This window comes from Saccopteryx leptura, chromosome 3, assembly GCF_036850995.1.
Source record: "Saccopteryx leptura isolate mSacLep1 chromosome 3, mSacLep1_pri_phased_curated, whole genome shotgun sequence".
Lineage (NCBI taxonomy): Eukaryota > Metazoa > Chordata > Mammalia > Chiroptera > Emballonuridae > Saccopteryx > Saccopteryx leptura.
Window position 1 is genome coordinate 7,062,175 of NC_089505.1, and position 21,430 is coordinate 7,083,604.

Consider the following 21,430-nt stretch of genomic DNA (forward strand, 5'->3'; position numbering starts at 1 on the left):
GCATCATAGTTTTATGAAGATTTATTAGAACAGGAGAATATTGGTGTTGGCATTCCCATATCACTTGAAGAACTATTTGTCGAGCTCACTTTTTGTCATGAAAGAAGTTGTTTAGTTACTTCTATACTAATTAAAATCTTATGAGAATAAGGGGTCAGTAAACTTCCTATGAAGTCCTCTCAGAGCTGGGTTATGACCTGTGTAAGAGCTATGATTGTGGAGATACAATTTAATGCTAATGATTCACTCACTCTCCTTGTAAACAAAGGGCTTCTCCCTTGAGTATGTCCTCTGGAGTTTGAGGAGAGTTGACTTCTGTGAAAACCTCGCTCACACTCACTGCAATCATAGCACTTCTACACTGAGTGTGTTCTATGGTGTCTGAGGAGATGTGACTTCTGTGAAAAGCATTGATTACATTTCCTGCAAACATAGGGCTTCTCCCCTGAGTGTATTCTCTGGTGTCTTAGATCTGACTTTTGTGTAAAGCCTTGTTCACACTCCCTGCAAACATAGGGCTTCTCCCCTGAGTGTGTTCTCTGGTGCTTGATGAGATATGACTTTTTGGTAAAGCCTCGTTCACACTCCCTGCAAACATAGGGCTTCTCCCCTGAGTGTGTTCTCTGGTGCTTGATGAGATTTGACTTTTGGGTAAAGCCTCGTTCACACTCCCTGCAAACATAGGGCTTCTCCCCTGAGTGTGTTCTCTGGTGCTTGATGAGATATGACTTTTCGGTAAAGCCTCGCTCACACTTTGTGCAAACATAGGGCTTCTCCCCTGAATGTGTTCTCTGGTGTGTGAGGAGATATGCCTTCCTTGAAAAGCCTCGATTACACTCCCTGCAAACATAGGGCTTCTCCCCTGAGTGTGTTCTCTGGTGTGTGAGGAGGGTTGATTTCAGTGAAAAGCATCGCTCACACACCCTGCAAATATAGGGCTTCTCTCCTGAGTGTGTCCTCAGGTGTCTTAGAAGAACAGATTTCCATGTAAAGCGTCGCTCACACTCCCTGCAAACATATGGCTTCTCTCCTGAGTGTATTCTCTGGTGTGAGAGGAGAGTTGATTTCAGTGAAAAGCCTCGCTCACACTCCCTGCAAACATACGGCTTCTCTTCTAAGTGTGTTCTCTGGTGTAAGAGGAGATTTGATTTCAGTGAAAAGCCTCGTTCACACTCCCTGCAAACATAGGGCTTCTCCCCTGAGTGTATCCTCTGGTGTGAGAGGAGAGTTGATTTCAGTGAAAAGCCTCGCTCACACTCCCTGCAAACATAGGGCTTCTCCCCTGAGTGTGTTCTCTGGTGTGTGAGGAGATTTGACTTTTGTGTAAAGCCTCGCTCACACTCCTTGCATACATAGGGTTTCTCCCCTGAGTGTGTTCTCTGGTGTATTAGGAGATATGACTTCTGTGAAAAGCCTCGCTCACACTCCCTGCAAACATAGGGCTTCTCCCCTGAGTGTGTTCTTTGGTGTCTGAAGAGAGTTGACTTCTGTAAAAATCCTCGCTCACACTCCTTGCAAACATAGGGGTTCTCCCCAGAGTGTGTTCTCTGCTGTGTGAGAAGATGTGACTTCAGTGAAAAGACTTGTTCACACTCCCTGCAAACATTGGGCTTCTTCCCTGAGTGTGTCCTCTGGTGTCTGAGGAGGTCTGACTTTTTTGAAAAGGCTCGCTCACACTGCCTGCAAACATAGTTCTTCTCACCTGAGTGTGTTCTCTGATTTTTGAGTAGATGTGACCCATCATCAAAGCCTTGCAGACAATCTCCATACTTGATAGCTTCATTTGTCGACATTACTACTCTCATAGACAGTTTTTCTGTGTCCACTGAATTCACTTTCTGGCCTCTGCTTGGTGCTTTCTGTATCATTCTCTCTTGCTCACTAGAGCTTCCCATGTGTTCTTTTGGAGGTTTGAAAAAGGCCCTTGAAATCCTCAGCCTGTTTCTTTTAATCAAATGTTTGGACTTTTCTTTGACCTTTTGACCTTTAGCTTTGTCATTCCCATTGTGTGTATCAGTATGAGGCTGCTGCTGATTTTCATCCTCTGGGTAGGGATCTTTTGATTGGAGGTGTTTTCTTGTAGATGTTCCAATGAGAATATCAGAGGGGTGATTGCATCCCACATGTTGACTGAGAAAGTTATGACTGGAGAAGGCAAGAGAGAAGGAAGCACATGGGTGTATCTCTGGCTGTGGTTCTGCTGAAAGAGAAAATTTTAGTCAGGACAGATGTTGAAAAAGGCTGCCTGGGTCATATGTTTTGTTAAGACCTGTCCCAGGAGTCATTCTTGTGGGGTTGACAATGTATTCTCTCTCTCCCCCACAAAGTTTTTTTTTTACAATCTCTTTTCTCTTTTGCTTTTTATGTAGTATATCTTCTTTAGAAATACAGAAAGCCCATGCCAAGGTTTTTTTCTATGCATTGCCAGATGAGGGACTATCAAGTAGCATCAGAGGCTCTTTCACCCCTCGTATGGTGGAACAATGCTGACATTTCCTATATACATGTAGCTTTTAACAGAGTTCTTTATAAAGACCACTGACTCCAACTAGGAATTGCTTCCATCATAGTTTTTGACAAATGAAAAACTAACAATATGTCCTTCCTCAAGCTTCACATCAAATATTCATACTTGATTTTATTCAATGTCAGCCCATTTCATATACAATGAAAAGTTCTTTTTCAAAATATTTCCCCAACCATACTTTTTAAAAATTGATTCATTTTTGAGCAGAAAAGCAGGAGGAGGAAGAAGAAAAAGAGGAGGAAGAGGAGAAAGAGGAAAATAAAGAAGAAAAAAGAGAGAGAGGCATTTATTCATTGTTCTACCTAGACATGCAGTCATTGGTCATTTCTCGTATGTGCTGTGACACAGGCTCAACCTTGGTATTACAGGTTGCAGCTCTAACCAACTGAGCTAACTAGCCAGGAACCACAATCATACTTCTTGCATGCCTGACTTCTATCCCTCTCCAGCTAATCCATAATCCTCTCTCTCTTGGAGATAAAGTAATCTCTGAGAGGATTCCCACTGAACTGTATTCTTTAAAAATTAACAAAGCAAATCTTAAAGAATAAGCCACCCTATAGGCAAGAACAGCACCATCATCCCACCTCACTCAGGAAAGTTTCCAGTATCTCAGCTCGGATCACAGCACTGCATTCCAGGCTTCTGGGCATCTATTGAACCTCTGCTCTTACCCTATATGCTATACAGAGGTGGCCCTCAGATAACAGGCCAATGCTTGTTTTCCCAGTGGATAGAGAGTTGGCCTGGCATGTGGACATCCCAGGTTTGAACTCTGGTCAGTGCACACATGAAAAGTGACTATCTGCTTCTCTTACCCTCCATCTCCCCTTTCTCTCTCTCTTTCCCTCCCACAGCCAGTGGCTTGATTGGTTCAATCATCAGCTCGATAGTTCAGTTGGTTCAAGTGTTGACCTCAGGTGCTGAGGATAACTCAGCTAGTCTGAGCATGGACCTCAGACTGGGGTAGCTGGGTGGATCCTGGTTGGGGCACATTAAGAAATCTATCGTCCTTCCTCTCACTTAAAAAATTAAATTTCTTAAATTTCTTCCATCTTCATAGAAAGTTATGGTTAGTGCTGTGTTAAAAATCTATGATATTTCTTGCTTATTGGTGAATGGCAGTTTCTTATTTCACCTGGTGCCTGGAGAATGGCAGGAGCAGTGAACAAACAGTATCAAAAGGGCTTAGGAAATCGTTGGCTTGTCAAGAAATATTTGTCCTAGAGAGACCTGAAGATGGCAGCGGAGTAGGCAGATGCACAGACTCCCAGATCACACCACCAAACTAGATTACAAATTAATGTAGGAACAGTCAGAGTGAAAAACTAAATCTGGACAACAAGAACAGTTTCAAATCAGCTCCTTGCTGAGATCAGAAAACAAGACTACCACCGAGATAACTCAGAAAAAAACAAACAAATCAAGACTTCAAATCGGCTCAACTAGAAAAGCCAAACCTGACAGTGGATTACAAACAACAGCTGATAACAACCCAAGAAGACCTAAAAATAACACAAATAAAAAGGTTTGGTGAAGGCAGACAACACCAAACCTAGACTCAACCAGCTCTACAAACAACATACCCAAACACACAGACATAATGAGAAGACAGAAAAGTGCAATCCAAATGAAACCACAAGAGAAATCTCCAGAAAAGAAACTGAGTGATATGGAAATAAACAAACTGCCAGATACAGAGTTTAGAATAATGATTGTTAGGATGCTTAGGGATCTTAGAACAACAATGGATGGTCATTATGAACACCTAAATAAAGAGATAGCAAGTATAAATAAAACATTGAAATATTAAAAAAGAATCAGTCATAGGTGACAAATACAATATCAGAAATGAAGACCACAATAGAAGGAATTAAAAGTAGGATGGATGAAGCTGAGGATTGAATCAGCAAGTTAGAAAACATGATAAATAAAGGCACAAAAGCAGAGCAGAAAACAAAAAGAGACTCAAAAAGTCTGAGGTAACTCTAAGAGAGCTCTGTAATAACATGAAGAGAAATAACATTTGCATCATAGGGGTTCCTAAAGAAGAAGAGAAAGAACGAGGGATAGAAACTTTATTCAATCAAGTCATAGCTGAAAACCTCCCTAAATTGATGCAAGCAAGAATTTCACAAGTTTAAGAAGCACAGAGAACTCCATTAAAGAGAAACCCCAAAAGACCTACACCAAGCCACATCATAATTAAAATGCCAAAGCTAAGCGATAAAGAGAAAATATTAAAAGCTGCTAAAGAAAAGAAGGCTATCACCTACAAAGGAGCCCCCAAAACAATGACATCAGAATTCTCAACAGAAACATTTGAGGCCAAAAGGGCATGGCAAAAAATATTCAAAGTAATGCAGAACAAGAGCCTACAACCAAAACTACTTTATCCAGCAAGGCTATCACTTAAAATTGAAGGAGAAATAAAAAGCTTCCCAGACAAAAAACAAACAAACAAAAAACAAAATAAATTAGGCCCTGGCTGGATGGCTCACTTGGCTGCAGCATTGTCTTGCAATGCAGAGGTGGCTGGTTCGGTCCTTATCTGGGGAACATACAGAAACAGATTGATTCTTATGTCTTCCCCTTACCCCCCTTCCTGTCTCTGAATTCAATAAAAATAAAAGATTAAAAAAATAGAAAAAAAATTTAAAAAAAAGCAACAGAGAACATTTAATAAAAATTAGGAATTCATTACAAACAAACCAATGCTGCAGGAAATGTTAAGGGGTTTGTTGTAAACAGATAAAAGTGGGAAAAGAATATAGCAAAGAAGAAATACAGCTTTAAAGAATAAAATGGCAATAAACAACTACATATCAATAATAACCTTAAATGTAAATGGATTAAATGATCCAATCAAAAGACATAGGATAGCTGCATGGAAAAGAAAACAGGAACTGTACATATGCTGTCTACAAGAGACACGCCTTAGCCCCCTGGTGGGCATGCCGTGTGGATCCCGGTTGGGCGCATGCAGGAGTCTGTCTGACTGCCTCCCGGTTTCCAACTACAAAAAACAACAACAACAACAACAAAGAGACACACCTTAAAACAAAAGATGCACATAGACTGAAGGTAAAAGGATGAAAAAAAATATTTCATGCAAATGAAAATGAAAAAAAAAAAACTGCGGTAGCAATACTAATATCAGACAAAATGGACTTTAAAACAAAGACTATAGTAAGAGATGAAGAAATTCACTACATAATAATAAAGGGAGCGATCAAACAGGAAGATATAACCATCATAAATATCTATGCACCTAATATAGGAGCACCTAAATATGTAAAGCAGACTTTGATGAATATAAAGGGCGAGATCAACAGCAATGCTATAATAGTAGGAGATTTCAATACCCCACTAACATCACTAGATAGATCCTCAAGAAAGAAAAGTAACAAAGAAACAGCAGACTTAAAGGACACACTAGATCAACTTGATTTAATAGATGTTTTTAGAACCTTTCACCCTAAGGCAGCAGAATATACATTCTTTTCAAGTGCTCATGGTACATTCTCTAAGATAGACTACAGGTTAAGAAACAAAAGCAGTCTCAACAAATTTAAAAAAATTGAAATGATATCAAGCATTTTCTCTGATCACAATGGCATAAAACTAGAAATCAACCACAACAGAAAAACTGAAAAATACTCAAACACATGGAAACAAAATAGCATGTTATTAAATAATGAATGGAATAACAATGAATTCAAAGAAGAAATTTAAAAAATTCCTAGAAACAAATGATAATGAGTAAACAACAACTCAAAATTTATGAGACACAGCAAAAGCAGTCCTGAGAGGGAAGTTCATAGCACTACAGGCATTCCTTAAGAAGCTTGCAAAAGCTCAAATAAACAACCTAACCCTTCATCTAAAAGAACTAGAAAAAGAACAGCAAGTAAGGCCCAGAGGTAGTAGAAGGAAGAAAATAATAAAGATCGGAGCAGAAATAAATGACATAGAAGCTAAAGAAACAATATGGAGGATGAATGAAACCAAGAGCTGGTTTTTTGAAAGGGTAAACAAGATTGATGAACCCTTAACAAGACTCACCAAAAAACAAAGAGAGAAAACTCAAATAAATAAAGTTAGAAATGAGAGCGGAGAAATAATAACCGAAACAACCGAAACACAAAATATTGTAAAAAAACACGATGAAGAACTGTATGCCAAAATATTAAACAATCTAGGTAAAATGGACAAATTCCTTGAAACATATAATCTTCCAAAAATCAATCTGGAAGAATCAGAAAACCTAAAAAGACCGATTACAACAAAAGAGATCAAAACACTTATCACAAAGCTCCCAAAAAACAATACTCCTGGGCCCGATGGCTTCACTGGTGAATTCTTCCAAATATTCAAAGAAGAACTAACTCCTATCCTTCTCAAGCTATTTCAAAAAATTCAGGAGGAAGAAACACTTCCAAGTTTCTTTTATGAGGTGAGCATAATTCTGATTCCAAAACCAGGCAAAGACAACAAAAGAAAGAAAATTATAGGCCAATAACCCTGATGAATTTAGATGCTAAAATCCTCAACAAAATATTAGCTAACCAGATCCAGCAATACTGAAAAAAATCATACATCATGATCAAGTGGGATTTATTCTGGGGAGGCAAGGATTGTACAACATTCTTAAATCAATTAATGTGATTCACCACATAAAAAAAAGGAAGGAGAAAAACCACATGATAATTTCAATCAATGCAGAAAAAGCATTTGATAAAATTCAGCACCCATTTATGATCAAAACTCTTAGCAAAGTGGGAATACAGGGAACATACCTCAACATGATAAAGGCCATCTGTGATAAACCCACAGCCAACATTCTAATTAATGGACAAAAATTAAAAGCAATTTCCCTAAAATCAGGAACAAGGCAGGGGTACCCCCTTTCACCACTCTTATTCAACATAGTACTGTAAGTCCTAGCTACAGCAATCAGACAAGAAGAAGAAATAAAGGCATCAAAATTGGAAAAAAAGAAGTAACACTATCATTATTTGCAGATGATATAAAACTGTATATAGAAAACCCTATAGTCTCAGTCAAAAAATGACTGGACCTAATAAATGAATTCAGCAAGGTGGCAGGATATAAAATTAATACACAGAAATCAGAGGTATTTTTATACACAAACAATAAACTGTCAGAAAGAGAAATTACGGAAACAATCCCCTTCACTATTGTAACCAAAAAACGAAAGTACCTAGGAGTAAATTTAACCAAGGAGGTTAAAGACTTGTACACAGAAAATTATAAAACATTAATAACAGAAAACAAGGAAGACACAAACAAGTGGAAGCATATACTGTGCTCATGGTTAGGAAGAATAAACATAATTAAAATGTCTATATTACCCAAAGCAATTTATAAATTCAATGCAATACCAATTAAAATACAAATAACATACTTCAAAGATATAAACACATATTCCAAAATTTTATATGGAACCAAAAGAGAACACAAATAGCCTCAGCAATCTTGAAAAAGAAGAATAAAGTGGGAGGTATCACACTTCCTGATATCAAGTTATATTACAAATCCATTGTACTCAAAACAGCGTGGTACTGGCATAAGAACAGCCATATAGATCAATGGAAGAGAACAGAGAACCCAAAAATAAATGCATATTTTTATGGACAATTGATATTTGACAAAGGAGGTAAGAGCATACAGTGGAGTAAAGACAGTCTCTTTAACAAATGGTGTTGGGAAAACTGGACAGCTACCTGTAAAAAAATGAAACTGGACCACCAACTTACACCATATACAAAAATAAACTCAAAATGGATAAAGGACTTAAATGTAAATCGTGAAACCATAAGTATTTTACAAGAAAACTTAGGCAGTAAGCTCACTGACATCTATCGTTACAGTATCTTTGCTGATTTATCTCCACAGGCAAATGAAATAAAAGATAGGATAAAGAAATGGGACTATATCAAACTAAAAAGCTTTTGCACAACTAAAGACAATATGAACAGAATAAAAGACAAACCACACAATGGGAGAACATATTCAACAATACATCTGATAAGGGATTAATGACCAAAATTTATAAAGAACTTGTAAAACCCAACACCAGGAAGACAAACATTATCCAATCCAAAAATGGGCACAAGAAATGAACAGACACTTCTCCAAAGAGGACATACAGATGGCCAATAGACAAATTAAAAAAATGTTCAACATCACTAATCATTAGAGAAATGCAAATTAAAACCACAATGAGATACCACCTCACACCAGTCAGAATGGTGCTCATTAACGAAACAACACATGATAGGTGCTGGCACAGATATGGAAAAAAGGGCACCCCTCCTTCACTGCTGGTGGGAATGCAGACTGGTGCAGCCACTGTGGAAAACAGTATGGAGATTCCTCAAAAAATTAGAAATGGAACTGCCCTTTGACCCAGCCATCCCACTTATAGGAATATATTCCAAGGACACCATATCACCGACTGAAAAAAAAGAAATGCACCCCCATGTTTATGGCAGCATTGTTCACAATATCGAAGATCTGGAAACAGCCCAAGTGTCCATCAGTGTATGAGTGGATTAAAAAGTGGTACATACAATGGAATACTATGGGGCTATGAAAAAGAAGGAAATAATACCTTTTTTTTTTTTTTTTTTTACAGAGGCAGAGATAGACAGGGACAGACAGGAATGGAGAGAGATGAGAAGCATCAATCATTAGTTTTTCGTTGCGTGTTGCGACTTCTTAGTTGTTCATTGATTGTTTTCTCATATGTGCCTTGACCGTGGGCCTTCAGCAGACCGAGTAACCCCTCGCTGGAGCCAGCAACCTTGGGTCCAAGCTGGTGAGCTTTTTTGCTCAAGCCAGATGAGCCCGCGCTCAAGCTGGCGACCTCGAGGTCTCGAACCTGGGTCCTTCCGCATCCTAGTCCGATGCTCTATCCACTGCGCCACCACCTGGGTCAGGCCTTTTTTTTTTTTTTTTTTACCTTTTCAACAATATGGAGGGACCTGGAAACTATTGTGTTGAGTAAAATAAGCCAGACAGAGAAAGAAAAATATCATATGACCTCACTCATTTGAGGAATCTAAGGAATAATGTGAACTGAGGAACGGAATAGAGACAGAGGTGGGATCAAAGGGACCAGAGGAAAAGAGGACAGAGGGAAAGGGGATAATAGGATGGGATAAACCTGAACAGAAGGGGGAGGGCACTTTAGGGAGGGAGCAAGGAAGATGTTGAGGGGAATAGGAGGAGGGGAGATGCATTTGGGGTGACCCTAGTATCTATGTAAACAAAAAATGGCCTTTTAGTTGTATAGCCAAAGACATTTAGTATCTTCTGGTTCCTTAACATGTCGTACCATTTTATAAGAGGAATATTATTTTTTTTAATTGTTTGGCAAAACTTTTGACAAAATACCGTCTAAAGCAGCTGCAGCTTATAAAGATAATGTCAGACTTGATAAACTGGACACCTTGCAGCAGGATTACCCCAACTATAGTGTCAGGATTTTAGTGGTACCAGAGCCCTTTATGTGCTACACATAATTTGTATAAAGTTTTATATGTGCAAATTGGGTACATAAACAGTTCTCCATTTTTCTAAGGGAATGCAATAAATGTAGCATCGTGAATAAATATAACTTTTATAATCCTTTAAAAAACCACACTTAATTAAATTTAAAAAAATAAAGAAGAAAAAAAATCTTTTTAAGTAAAAAATATAAAAATTTCTCCTAAGAATCAAAGGCATAGGAAATGAATCCTTAATTTCTGAATCATCTGATTCAAAATCTTACTGACTTTAGAGTGTACCATGAACAGTTCTAAGGTGAGTTCTCTTTTTTCTTTCCATTTTGAAGAATGGTTGTGCCCACCTCTAGCTGCTAAGAGCTCTCTCTTCTGCTTGCTTCTGTAGTTGATGCCCAGCTTCTGGCCATACTCGTCACCATACCAGACTAGCAGCTCACAGTCTGGCTTGATGACCTGGCAGGTTCGGTAGAAAATCTGCCTGCGATACTGAAAGGCCACCAGGTTCTGCTCTTCATCATCCCGGGCACAGTTCACATACCTGGGATTGAGGCAGGTGAAAGAAAAGAAACACACAGGCGATGAGTTCCTATTACCTCTCAGATCCATGTCCAGCTCTGCACCTGACATTTGGGCTCTGATGTCACCCACTCCCACAGTGCTCCCGGAGAACCTTCTGTTCAATGTCTGTGCCTCTCTCAATGTCATACAGGGGTCTCCAAACTTTTTACACAGAGGGCCAGTTTACTGTCCCTCAGACCATTGGAGGGCTGCCAAATACAGTGGTCCTCTCACTGACCACCAATGAAAGAGGTGCCCCTTCCAGAAGTGCAGTGGGGGCTGGATAAATGGCCTCAGGGGGCCGCATTGCGGCCTGTGGGCCGTAGTTTGGGGACACCTGTATCTCCAGGTCCTGCTTACAATGATCATCCTGCCTAATACCATTTTCCAAAGCCAATTCCAGATGTAACCTCCACCCTGATTGGCCAAAAAACCCAGTGACCTCTAGCTTCTCTAAACTAACTCAGGTCCTGTTTATATCACAGAACTTGCTACTTGATGTTGAATTCTGTGTCTAGATTAGTTCACATCATTCAATACTCAGTGCAAGTTCATCTTTTTTTGAGAGGCTTTTCTCCATTCTCCTCACATTATATTTAGGTACCATTTGATGCCTCACCCAGGTTCCCAAAAAAACTGGAGGTCTCCCTGCCCCACTGAAGTGAGAAATGGGGAGGCAGAAAGACAAACTCCTGCATGCGCCCAACCGGGATCCACCTGGAATGCCCACCAGGGAACGATACTCAGCCCATCTCAGCACTGTGCAACTGCAACTGAAGCCATTCTAGCACCTGAGGCAGAGGCCATGGAGCCATCCTCCGTGCTCAGGCCAACATTGCTCCAATATAGCCTTGGCTATGGGAGGGGAAGAGAGAGATAGACATGAAGGAGAGGAGGAAGGGTAGAGAAGCAGATGAGCACTTCTGTGTGCCCTGGCTGGGAATCAAACCCTGGACTTCCATGATCGAGCTGATGCTGTACTGCTGAGCCAACATATCAGGACTTGGAGGTTTCTTTATCTTAGCAAAATCATAAAGAACAATAATAGCTTATTCACATTCTGTAGCCTCTGATAAAAGAGCCCCTAGGATAGTGGTTAATGATCATTGCTCTGCAGGCTTCAGAACTCATTTCTAGTTAGAAATAAGATTGGGATAGTTTGCTTCCCTCACAGTTTTAGGCTATCCTTGGTTTAGGTATCCTGGCACTGTGTACTTCTCAAAAAATAGGAAAATTAGGCCCTGGCCGGTTGGCTCAGCGGTAGAGCGTCGGCCTAGCGTGTGGAGGACCCGGGTTCGATTCTCGGCCAGGGCACACAGGAGAAGCGCCCATTTCCTTCTCCACCCCTCCGCTGCGCTTTCCTCTCTGTCTCTCTCTTCCCCTCCCGCAGCCAAGGCTCAATTGGAGCAAAGATGGCCCGGGCGCTGGGGATGGCTCTGTGGCCTCTGCCTCAGGCGCTAGAGTGGCTCTGGTTGCAACATGGCGACACCCAGGATGGGCAGAGCATCGCCCCCTGGTGGGCAGAGCGTAGCCCCTGGTGGGCGTGCTGGGTGGATCCCGGTCGGGCGCATGCGGGAGTCTGTCTGACTGTCTCTCCCTGTTTCCAGCTTCAGAAAAATGAAAAAAAAAAAAAGGAAAATTACAGTTAAACATTTCTAAAATCAATTGTTTCACTCTGTCTGCAATTTGTACTACATAAGAAGATGGGTTATATGATCTGTTTTAATAATGAATACCTTCCTCTAAACTGGAATATAGTAAGGACTTGCTAAAATAATGTTTATTAGATCAATTAAAGTGTTATCCAGGCCCTCAAAATTTTTTTCCAGTGCCTAAATTTTGTCTAGCATAGAGATTTATATTTTGAGGACATATGCTATATTTTTATTGCGTTTTTTTCTCTAAATACCTTTTTCCTTGAAAGAGCACTGAATGGAGAAAAAAGAGGAACAGAGGATTGAGGGAGACCACTGAGGGAGGCATGAGGAGAAGGAAAGATGTATGGGCCTGAGAGGGATGAGTGTTCTCCATGAATCCCAGAAACTTCTTGGCCTTACCTCATCCAGTTGGCGCAGAATTCATCCTTTGCATTCACATACTCATGACAGTTTCTCCCTTTGGTGATCTGCATTTTAGGAAGAAAATATAAAGGCTTTTTTTGCATGTGGAGGTATTTTCTCTACTGTCAACAAAGCTCTTTCAGCTTGCATGCATTGCCACTTGTGACGACGTGATATTTTCCTTACTCATCACATCTGAGTTGACCTGTCTACTCAGGGCTGGGAGGAGGCTTTCCTTTGTGTCTGTACCACTTTGCTCCCACTTAACCTGTGATCCTCAACAGGAGCTCCATGGTCTACAAAGTCCACTCAGCACCCAGAGCTAACCATATTGTCTCCATCCATGTCCTAGCATGTAAAAGGTCAGGTCCCACCAAGCTATGGGAGGGATGTGGGAAGCCACAAGACAGGGGAAGAGGTAAATACTCACCTGCCAGGAGTATCCGTTGTTGCCTGCCTCTTCATCTTCTGTGATCTGGCCCTTATAAGGGCCAAAGTGCAGACCCACTGGCAGAGCAGATGCCTCATTCCACACTCCAAGCCCAGCTTCAGGGATGCCCGATGGTCTGATTCTCAACCCAGGAGGCAGAGTGAGGGCTGCATGGTTTGGATGCCCCTTTTTTACTGCACTGTCTTTTACAAATGTAGGGGGCCCATGCACGTCACAACTGTCAATGAAGAAGTTCTGACAATTCTCACAATCTGGGGGTGAGAGCAACAGGGATTAGGGAAGGTGTAGTGCATGTTCCTGGATGTATAGAGCTTCAGAGAGAGCCCAGGCACTCACATCATTGAGCCTCAATTCTGTAGTGCAGATCCATAGGGGAATGGAATTCTCTAATGGCCAAATGACCAATGAAATTATTGTATGAAGAGATAACATGCTTTGTGAGGGTAACTTACAGAGGTAGTCATCATCCTGGGGCTCGGTGACCTCATGGTACACATGGCCTTTTCTTTCTCGTAGGCTATACATCTTTACTTCAGTCTCCTTTCTCCTGAGTTCTAAGTTGGAGAAGAGTGAGTTTGGTGGAGTCTAGAGTGTTAGTCCCTACTTTGTCAAAAAACACATAATCTCCTCCCATCAAATTGTCACCTGTCCTTCTATACACTTTGGTATTTTCCTTTGCCAACTCTTGGCTGAGAAAGTCTCTATAATAGTAAACCTCTACACTGACTACAGATGGTCATTTCAATCTTTGTTTCTAGATCTTCCCATTATGAGGTTTAATTTCCCAACTTTTAGTTATTCATAAAATATATATTTAGGGCACAGTATATGTAAGGTATTGAGGAAAGGCCTAGTATACAACACCAACAGGGTGTGGTTGCTATTATCAGGGGTGTATTTATTGGACAACATGTGTCATTTTTTTGTTTTCCGTTTTTTTAAAGAGACAGAAAGAAAGAGTCAGAGAGAGGGATAGACAGGGACAGACAGACAGGAACGGAAAGATGAGAAGCATCAATCATTAGTTTTTCATTGCACATTGCAACACCTTAATTGTTCATTGATTGCCTTCTTATACGTGCCTTGACCGCGGGCCTTCAGCAGACCAAGTAACCCCTTGCTCGAGCCAGCGACCTTGGGCTCAAGCTGGTGAATTTTGCTCAAACCAGATGAGCCCTCGCTCAAGCTGGTGACCTCAGGGTCTCAAACCTGGGTCTTCCACATCCCAGTCAGATGCTCTATCCACTGCGCCACCACCCAGTCAGGCGTAAGTGTTAGTTTTTTTACATTGAATTTAAGCCCTAGTCAGTGGCTCAGTGGATAGTGTTGGCCCATTGTATGTCCTGGCTGTGATTCCATTCAGGGTACATAGGAGAAGCCACCATCTCCTCCACCCCTCACTCTCCCACTTCTCTCCTTCTTTCTTTTCTGCAGCCAGCAGCTCAATTGGTTCTAGCATTGGCCCTGGGCACTGAGGATGGCTCGGTTAGCTGGAGCACATCATCCTGAGGTGCTAAAAACCAGCTCAGTATTCGAAAATTGTGGCTGCCAGGTAGATCCTGGTAAGAGTGCATATGGGAGACAGCCTCACTATCTCCCCTCATCTTACCTAAAATATAAACAAATACATATGCAAATAAATAAATTGAATTGAGCACTTTCAAAGAATATATGCACGTATCCTCACCTTACACATTAGTATTCAAGAGCTCAGAGAATTTGTAAGATTTGCCCAAATCTCCAGTGCTAAATTCACTCTGAATTTAGTAGAGATTATATCCAGGCCTATCCAAAGTCCACCCCACATACCTAGGTCATACTTATTAGCCTTTCTAAAGGACTCAGAGGAACTGAAATCTACAAATGATTTTCTCTTACCCAATTTTTAACTAGAGTGTTTTCCAGACACATTGAAGAGATGGCTGACACAGGGCCTGATACAATGGTCCCTGGCTCACAACCCCAGCTGCCTTAATCACCAGGATTAATCCCTTCCCATGTGCAATGTGGCCGGCACTGCCCAGACAGCCCTGTCCTGGAGCACTGCTCATCGGCCAGACCTTCCTCATTGTCTTGTGATGACAAGTGCTCTGAATGAGTTATTTCTTACGTGCTTTTATACTTCTCTACGTTCCTGCTCATTAACAGATCTATAAATATGTGTAATTATTTACACATGGAAGCAGTGTAGCAAATCGCCCCTTACTACAAAATGCACTGTTTGCATCGCGCTTGTTTGGTAAACACAATCTCTGTCCCTCCTTAGCTGTTGAGACACCGGGTCCTGACCACCCGTCAGTTTCAAAAGGGCAGCGCCATGCCTGTGGCCCCTCACCTCGCTGCATCGGAGTCCATTCTTCATGCGAGTCCTCAGTGTCCTCCGCCGGGGTTTTGGTGTCCTGCCAGCGGTGAACCATGAAAGAGGTTCGAAGGGCTCTGAGGCCTGGGGAGAAACAAAATCGTGGTCCCCAAAGCGAAGTGTTTGAAGGAGCAGTCCCCACCAAGGTGGGCCTTCCTGCCGCCCGCGGATCCCACACCCTGGTTCCAGCGCCCCGTCACCTGTGCGCAGCAGCGAGTCCTGGTTCCTCTCCACGTTGGGGCAGCGCACCTTCTCCCAGTCACCCATGGCGGCCACCCCTCCGGGAGAAGGAAGCGCGGATGTCCCTGAAGGCTTTGGGGGCCTGGGTGGAGACGCGGCCACGTGACTCCCAGCAGCAGCCGGCGGGAACCGCCGCTGGCCCCCGCTGGGTCCAGGCTTCCCCGCCTCCCGCAGTGCTCTGCCGCTCCCTCAGCGCCCCCCCCCCCCCCCCCCCCCGCAAAATCCCGTCTCCGTCCCTGCTCCGGCCACCCCGCAGGCTCAGCCCCGACGTGCCTGAGCGGGAGACGGTGCTGAGGCTGCCTGCTTTGCCCACGGGCGCGCATTCGCGCGGGTGTGTGCTTGCGCTGGAGTGTCCGAGAGGGAAAACGTGGGGCCAGCTTCAGGGAAGCAAGGACCGGCCAGGCCAGGACTCCAGCCAAGTCAGTGACCTCCTTGCTCAAGCCAGCCACTTGGGCTTTAAGCCAGTGACCTTTGGGCTCAACCAAAAACCCCTGGGTCATGTCTATGATCCCACGCTCAAGCTGGTGAGCCTGCGCTCAAGCCGGATGAGCTTATTACATTTTCCTGTTGTTCAAGCGCTCTCTTGAGTTCCTCTATTCTACTCTCAAGTTTATCGAACATCGTTATGACTGTTTGCTTTGAATTCTTTATCTGTCCAATTACCCATCTCCATTTAATTAGGACATTTCTTCTGAGTTTTTTTCTTCTTCCTTTATTAGGGGTATATATTCTTGTGTCTCCCCATTTTGTTTGACTTTCTGGTTTTGTTCCTTTGAGTAGAATGAAATAGTCATCTCTCCCAGTCTTGAAAATGTTGTCTTTGTTACATTGTGTGTTGAATAGTTTCAGCCTGCCGGTTGTGGTTGGGGGAGGTGCATGCAGTGCCTGTCCTGTCACCTGACCTGAGTGAGTTCTAAATGGGCCGCCTGGGGTGTGTGAGCCTCCTTGCCCATTTAATCTGGGCAGGGCTGCCTGGTGTAAAAGGGGCTGCATGGTGTGTGCTTTGCGTGTTCTGTTTTAATTATCTGTTGTCAGAGCATGGTCTGTGCTGGGTTACCTGATTGCTTTCTTGTATCTCACCCCCCATTAGATCCACCCTTTGTCCTGGTGGGGTAGCCTGGGTGCACACACAGCCTTAATTTGTTCATTCCTCACCTTCTCGGGCCTTGGCAGCCCTGTGCACATGCACAGCATTGCCCCCCTTCACTCCACACTGGGCCACAAGGTTTTGCTAGCTTTGTGCTTTCTTTGGGTAGAGCAGCCCAACCAGTGCGAGCAACAGCGGCCCCCAATTTTTGCACTTTCTCTGATCAGGCAGTCCTGTGTGCAGACCATAGCCCATTTGCTGGCTCCCCATTTTCCAGGGGGGGTAATACCAGTAGTAACCCACTATTTCTGCATTTTCTCTGGGTCGTATAGTCCTGCAGCTGGTACTAGAGTACTTTGCTAGCTCTGCACTCTCTGTAGAAGGGGGAGGCCCACATGCACATGCAGCTCATTGGGTGAAATGTCGCCCTGCCATACCTACCTGCTGGGTCGATATCTGGGAAGAGCAGCTCTCTTTGCACAAGCTAAGCTACCCTCCTTATTCTGTTGTATTTAGCTCCAGGAGGGTGGCTGGGGATGTGCTGCAGCGCCCTGCAGGTGGCCATAGAGCCTGGATGGAGTTCCTGTCTTCTATTCACATGCTTGTGAGGTGTAAACAGTGGTGCTCACTGGTCTCTTAGGTCCTGAGCTGTTTCTTCACCTCCTGCAGAGCTCATGTTAATCCAAATTTGGAGGGACCCGAAATATGGAAGACAGGAGCAAAGTCCGTCGTTTACACATTAAAGTTTTATTGTCTAGCTTGGCCAAGCACAGAAATCTGACGGAGAGCGCGCCGGCCCTTTGTTCTACTTAGTTTTTATAGTTTTGTAAGTGGGAAGTACAGAAGCAAAAATTGCAATTAGGAGCCCCTTACTGTTATTGGTTATAGTCATATGTCCTTTAACATGATAGGACCACGTTCAATTTGCAAACCATACATCATTTTGGAGAAAACAAAATTTACAAGTCAACACAATGGTAGAAAGATATCTCTTTACATATTAAAAGGCCTTCCTATATTTTCTAGTGTTCATCCGCCATCTCTCTGTCCAGAGTCAGAGGTATTAACCACATGCATTTACATAAGAGAGGTAGTTTCCGTGGGGACAAATGCCCGCAAATGGCTCATAGTTATAAGAAAAGGTTTATTTTGGCTTTTCCCTTCCTGCACCTGGCTAGCCATTCACTCCTTTCCCCACAGGTGTGGTGGAATGTCAGGGAATCTATGCTTCCTTCCCTTTTCATTTACAATACAATGGCAAGAGCCATCCTAGTTATGCTAATCACACAGCACAGAGACTATTCTCACAATTTCTCTTAACCCAAATTAATAAAATGTTCACCAAGCCTCCTAAAATATTAATATTAATTCTGTAGCCTTTGGTACTTTACAACACCTGTGGGTGAAATGGCTCAGTGGCTCCTCACTCACATGGTTCCTCAGCCTTCTCTATGCATTCTCTCTCTCTAGCTTGTTGTGCAGAAGGTGTTTAATTGTTCCTCAGTTGTCTTTCAGGAGGAATTGTTCTAAGTAAAGTGGTAAATTGGATGGGTTTTGGGGAGTGTGCAAGTTCAGCGTCCACATGTGCCACCATCTTGGACCCACTGGAGAGTTCTTAAATAAAGTCTGATATTGGCTGCAGCTACAGGCTTCTGCTCTGATATGCTCTTATTCCTCATGGTCAAATGTCTATACAATTATTGAGACATTGGTTTTCCCTCTGAATTCAATTCTTTGTTGAATCCAGGAGGAGTAGTTTATTTTCACCTTGTTTAGCTTTTTTCTCCTGTGAGGATGGGCATGATAACTTCCAGCTTCTTACTTGTAAAACCAGAAACAGGAAGTCTTGTGTTAATTGCTTTTTATCTCTTGGCTTCCTGTTTCCTATTTGTAAAATAAAGGGATCAGATTACTCTGTGGTGCCTAAAGTCTCTTAATAGCTCCAGCATTCTGTTCATTCCATAAGCCCAGACTTGCATGAAAGACAGTGCCAATTTGTGACAGTTGGTACCGTTCTACAGGTAGACCTGTAGTTGAGCAGAGAGGCACATTATTTTTAAGTTGTCTCTTGATTATGTTTATCAAATCCAGGAAGTTCAGGAGTCTAAGAAATTCAACATTGTGGAGCCTGTAATTTCCATTTATTCTTTAATGCTGTAAAAATATTTTCTGAATGCTTGGTAAATGCTGAGAACTTTTATCATAAACTTAACATCTCAAAGAATATGAATGTGTATAATTGTGATGAATCTCTCTCTTTTCTCCCCCATTTTTTCTCTCTAGCTATGATTTGTTTTTCTCTTTATTTCTTCCTCTCTTCCTCTTTCCCTCCCTGGATTTCTCTATCACCCTTCTTTTCATCTTGTTTTCCATCTCTCCTTCCTCCCGTGCCCTTAAAGCCTTTCAAAGTGCCCATCATATATGTTGGGCAGATAAAATGTATTATGCTCACTTTGTTAAAGAGGCCGTTGCCCAGATGATATTAATGTGTGTTGAGAATACTTGTAACCTTGGGCTTGGTTTTGAGATTAAGCCTTTTGCACCCATTTTGATGTGGGGTGGTACAATCCAATCGTGCCTCAGAGAAGTGACTGTATTGGAGACTTTCCTATTTTGTATATTGGATTAAGGGTTTGGATTTCTACACTATAAAATAGGGACGGAGCAGGACCTTGGGCTCTTGGTTCCTGAGGTTAGCATGAGAGAGCAGAGAGAGTAGAGCCAGCAGCGGAAGGAGGCCACGTGGAGGAGGCCAGGGAAAGCAGCCAAGATGGCGGAGTGCTGAGTGAGATGCCAGTTTGTACAGAGTTTGTATCTGGGATAAGGAAGGAGATGGGGAACTGAGGAGAATAAGTCTGGTGAGCTAGAAACATTTGATTCTAGGAAACTCGGATAAGTCAGTGGCTTTGTGAGCACTGAATGTGATTGGGTTTTGGAGCCCAGTGTGTATTTTTACTTGCCCGCCGGGTGCAAGCTAGAATTAAAAACTATGGCCCATCAGTTCTTGGCTCCGCTGTTTCTTTACCGACTGTCCGAATCCAATGCGAACCTGCATGTGAATGGCCACGATGGCGGCTCCTGGCCTTACAATATACCAGGCACTGTGTTAGTAACTCATGTCCCTGCAGTCAGTGACTTTCCATTCTACTATTTTGTGTAATGTTACGGGGGAAATATTTGTTCACATTCTGGGGTTTATAGTCAGGACACATTGAATGAGTCAGCTCTGGAATGACCATCTCTTCTGCTGGGTTGGATGAATGTGGAACCTCCCCATCAACTTCCTCAATGGCCAGGTGAGATAGGGAGCAAGGAAAAGGTGTAGGGCTCTGAGGAAGGTAGGTTTCCCCATGTAGCCTGCTATGAGCAGGTAGTTATTGTCCTTCAGTCCCCTCCATGTGGACCTAGTGAGTGCACGGGGTGGAACAAGAGAGGAAGATGAGGAAATCCAGTCTGTAGCAGAATAGCTGTTCTTCCAGCTGTTTTGTACACTTTGGGTGGGGTCCCTCTTAGTAGACAAGGGCTCTATTTTTGTTCATATATCAGAATCCAAATGTAAAGTGAGCATGTGTTCCAGGGGATATTAGGTAAGTGGAAGGGATTGAGGTGAGAGAGAGTGGGGAACAGCTACAGGCAGCTTGTGAGGACCCAAAAAGGGTACCCAGGCTATTTATGTGGTACATGCTTCATGTCCCAAATTAGATGACCAATTTTTGTGAGCCCCTCCTATAGAGTGCAAAGCAGATTCAGAAGCACACTACTTGTGGTCCCAGTTTATTGAGCATGGTGAGGTCTAACCTCACAGGCTTCCAGGCAGCAGAGCCAAGTCCAGAGCCTAGGTGCATGTTCCAAGCTCCAGAAAGGAGAACTTTTATAAGTGATAGGAGAAAGACCCTGAGAGGTTTGTTCTCTGGATCCACATGTCTGACATCTGGTGTCCTGTGGTGAGGGGTGAGGGAAACCTGGAGGCAGACTTTCTATCCCAATTCCCAGCAACCATGGAGGAGAAGAGGGAATGTCTGGAGAAGAATGTGGCTGAACTTGTGGCAAGTTTTCCATGGAGGCTTGAGGTCAGTGTGTGAGGGCAGAGCAGATGTTTCTGCTAAGGGATGAGGAGAGACCAGAGAAGAATATTTATCTCCTCTGCATGCATCTCTTTGAGGGGGTCATGGGAAAACGGGAAGGGGAGACTGGCCAGTGAATTCTCCCTCTTTGCTCAGGCCAGGGTGTGAAGAGCACAGTGAGTCTTCAGTTCACTGGCCAGGAAAGATCGTGAGCAGGATTCTGCATCCCAGCTGCAGTAGCTTGTGTGGTGAAAGGGGTAATCTGGGGCTGAATTTCCACCCCTGCTTTAGCCAGAATGATGGGCAGGAGAGGTTTCTGTAGGAAGGGGCCAGGAGAGGCCTGGAGGAGAATTGTTTCTCCAGACTCCAGCCCAGCATCTCGTGGGCAGGTGGAGCCTCTGGAAACAGATGAGGAGAGACCTGGAGCCACTTCTTTCTTCCAGGCTCCAGCAGGTCTGTGCTGGGCAGAGAGTGTCCTGAGGTCAAGGGCAAGGAGAGACCTGGGCGTGGCTTCTCACCAGCCTGTGAGAGGTAGTGGGGTTTCTGGGG

The 21,430-nt window shown here is 43.0% G+C and overlaps 1 pseudogene; it reads right to left on the reverse strand.

Annotated features, from left to right (window-relative positions):
- Window positions 1-243: 243 nt before the first annotated feature.
- LOC136398654 (histone-lysine N-methyltransferase PRDM9-like) overlaps window positions 244-21,430 on the reverse strand; it is a 416,485-nt pseudogene continuing 395,298 nt past the window's right edge.